This window comes from Tubulanus polymorphus, chromosome 6 (genome assembly GCF_964204645.1).
Source record: "Tubulanus polymorphus chromosome 6, tnTubPoly1.2, whole genome shotgun sequence".
NCBI classification, from domain to species: Eukaryota; Metazoa; Nemertea; class Palaeonemertea; order Tubulaniformes; family Tubulanidae; genus Tubulanus; species Tubulanus polymorphus.
This window is the reverse complement of record NC_134030.1, coordinates 7,849,234-7,852,875: the sequence shown is the minus strand read 5'-3', so window position 1 is coordinate 7,852,875 and position 3,642 is coordinate 7,849,234. Positions and strand designations below refer to the sequence as shown.

The following is a 3,642-nucleotide window of genomic DNA, read 5'->3' as shown; positions in this document are numbered from 1 at the left end:
GTTCTTGACCTTAGGCTCGTGTTAACCCCTTAGCGGTTAACCCCTTAGTTGTATAACCTTTAGTGCACGGGAACTCATAAACATTCAAGGATTTTCTGAAGCGACACTCGTTTGAGTCTATTATCGTCCGTCTACGTCATATTTGGTGTGCCTCGCGTTGCATTTTAAGCTGTTCATTTAGTGCCGATAGTGAGACCGCGAATCTTTTGTTTCGATTCGCACCCCCCCCTTTTTGTGGCATCGCGATGTTCCGGCCCTTGGCCGTTTACCACTGCAGTCAACCAAATCCCCTCACCCCTCTTTATATGCGGCTTTACATTGTTATAAATTTAAGAGTTTTCGAACGCCTTTCAGGAAAGGAAATGAGCTTCAAGAACGGCACCACTAGAGTCTTGCATTTTAATCGAACTGACGTGTGAATTCACTAAGCGGATTTTCCGTTCCATTTGACGTGTCTCACAGCCCGCATTTCTGTTTCGGGGTAGTGGTTTGCATTGTCCACAAAGTATAAATTTTCCAGCCGGTCCCGAGTTGTGTCACTCACTTCTGCGCTTTTGATTGTGCTGTTGAATCACAGAGAATCCGTGCTTGAAGGTAAATTATCGTTTCTTACTTTCTGGGATTTTCCTCGTCGTTCTCGGGGTGACTTATACCCTTGTGGACTTCGTTCACGTGAGATCGACCTGGGGCTTCCCACCCCCTTTGTTGTGAATTTTCCTAGCTCTTTTTCATGTAATTTCTTCTATTAATAGTTTTACTGGGGGTGGCAGTTGCCCCAGGTCGAATCTCTTCCAGCTTGGTTCGATATTTATATTGTTTCCTCGTCTCTACTTTCAGATGTCTTGCACCTTAAAGAAGGGGCACACACTTAAGGGTGCTAACCTGCTACCTGTCATCAGGATATTGAAAGGGACGCCGGATATTCAGACAGAGGAAACAGCGTTGTGGTTCAAGAAGTTAACTGGAGAATCAATATCTGAGATTCTGGACCTTGCCAACCTCGAGGTTAACGACCAGAACGGCAAGAAACTTGCACTTTGCGGTGGTGCATGCTAATGAATTTGGAGCCCCGCCGGGCCAACCCCTACAGGAGGACGGCATTAGTGGGAAAAGAAAAGGCAAGGGCAAGAAATCCAAAAAGGTGGGTTTAGAGTGGGTTTTAATTTCCCCTCTCGTCATAGTCAAACCTCCTGTGTGTATTATCTTTGCAGACCGGAGAACCCCCCATGGCGGTTGCATCCACCTCTACTTGCACAAGATGTGAAATGGTAGAAGATGTTGAAGACGAGGAAGCCCCCACGAATGACCCCGTTGCATACCCGGAAGTTAAGGTATTGAAACGAAAACTCTCTGACTTAATACAGTCAAATTCCGAACAACGTGTCAACTCTGCCTTAAAAAGAGTCCGGAGTTTGTCTTGTCAGGGGGACACGAGTGACTGCCTCATCATCGCGGCTTTAGAAGATCTTGCCTCCACGGCCCGCGAGGAGGGGCACAAGGATGCCGGACTTTACTCAGCGGTTTTTAGACAGGCGGAAAAAAGACAAATCGAAAGTCGATGTGGGAAACTTTTGTTTAGCCACTTTAGGGGGATCAGAAACGGGAAGAGTTATGCGCATCATGCAAAAATGCCTAAAAAACCCTAAAAAATCCTCCCATAATGATGATGAAAAGGATTCCCAGAGGAGATTACAGTCCCCACTTTTGAACCTTTATAGCCCTTCGAGGCCCTTCAGGGGTGGATATGGGACCCCCCGTTACAGGATGACTAACGCCAATCAGGGCCGCACATCTTGCTATTTTTGTGGTGCACACGACCACTTTTACCGAAGTTGTGAAAAGATGAAGAAAGCCAAGATTGCGGAACAAAAATCAAATGAGTAATAAGTAGCCCAGGTGAAATAATTCCCCTAGATGTTTATCGTCTCAGTAATATTAATTTCTTGTTTCCATTTTTCTAGCGTGTAATCTATGAAGGGGAATACTGGATCCCGTTTAGCAGTATTTATATCGCTTCACCGTATTCAGATGATTTTTGTCCCGCAATCCCGCCTTTCATCCATGAAAGTATCAATAATTTCTAATCATCATCTTTGACACATTTGTGTTCTGTTATTCGATGAAGTTCATTAGTAAAGCTTGGCAGCTCTGTTAGAATCGCTTCTGTGCTATTTTCTTCTCCAGACGCAATCTTGAACCATCCCAGCCTGGGAAAGAGAGTTAAATTTCGTGCCCCTTTTTCCGAAGGATGATCTCCGATATCCGAAATGGACTACCCTAGGAGGGAAAATCCCAGGTTCTTCGGGTAAAACAATCTCTGCAGAGGAATTGTACTTTCACCCTAAAACCGTGCGACTTGGTGAACTTCCCTTAAGGGACCCCTCTTACTTCATAGCTGGCGAACTCTCAAACCACGTGGATGAATGGGTGAAAATACTCTATGACCACCCGCTAGCGGAGACGATCATTTCATGGATAAGGGATGGTGTTGATATCCACGATTTTTTCCAACCGTTCAAAGGGAACTTCAAAGGGAAACCATACAACTCACCATTGCCCCCTACAGAATTTTTACAAAATAATAAGATCTGCAGTCAACATCCAAAATTCATTATAGAGACCATAAATCAAAGGATAGTAAATGGATCCATTTCACTCTTGGGCCGTTTGGGTGAATGCGAAATGCCCACTCTGATAATTCCCCTCACAATTGAGCCTTCGAAACCTAGACTTTGTCATGATCAACGTTTTCTAAACCTCTGGATAAAAGATTCACCTTTTTCCCTCGAAACTTTAAAACACCTGCCAAAGTTGATTTTTGAAGATACGCTCATGTTCACTCTTGACGAGAAATCAGGATACGATCACGTCCTCGTCAAAAAAGCGAGTCGAAAATATTTTGGTTTTACTTTCGGAGGGTGGGTTTTTACCTATTAGATATGGATATCAAAATGGCGGTGTAGACACAAACACATTTCCGAAGCTCCGCTTAAAAGTTGGTTTAAGGTGGTCCGGTGTAAGTTTTTTTGTGGATTTTTTCGTTATATCGCATCATTGGTACTGTGGACGTGCACTATGGTTGGTGGAAATGGTAAAAAGAACGCAATAAGTCTGGATCTGATGTTACCGCGGTAAAACGTCGTGATCAGAAAAAGACCCCTAACAAGAATCCAGAATGTACTGGTGACATAGGTGACTGTTCATCCGAATCGAGTGATCACGGTGATAAGCCTAATATAGACAGCGGAAATGACAGCAATGCGAGTCTCGGTGATATTGTTGCTATGTTGAGCGACATGTCAACGAAATTAAATCGGTTGGAGCCAATCGAAAAGGCAATGGAAAATCTGTGCACAAAATATGGCCAACTGTCGACTGATTACAAAATCACGAATGAAAAAATCGGTACATTGACCGCCGAAGTTGGCCGTTTACGCATGGAAAACGTGAAGTTGAGCAATACCGTGCTCGACTTACAATCACGATCTATGAGGGATAACCTCCTCTTTTTCGTCGTGCAGGAGGAAAAAGATGAAATCGTGGCAGATAGAATCTACAACATTTTAACGTCGGAGGCTGGAATAAATGATGCGCGTGACAGAATAAAGTTTGTACGTGCACACCGTGTCGGAAAATATAGTG

General features: G+C 44.0%; 1 pseudogene; it reads left to right on the top strand.

Moving 5' to 3' along the window:
• Nucleotides 1-474: 474 nt before the first annotated feature.
• LOC141907315 (uncharacterized) lies at nt 475-2,937 on the top strand (annotated as a pseudogene).
• Nucleotides 2,938-3,642: the final 705 nt, after the last annotated feature.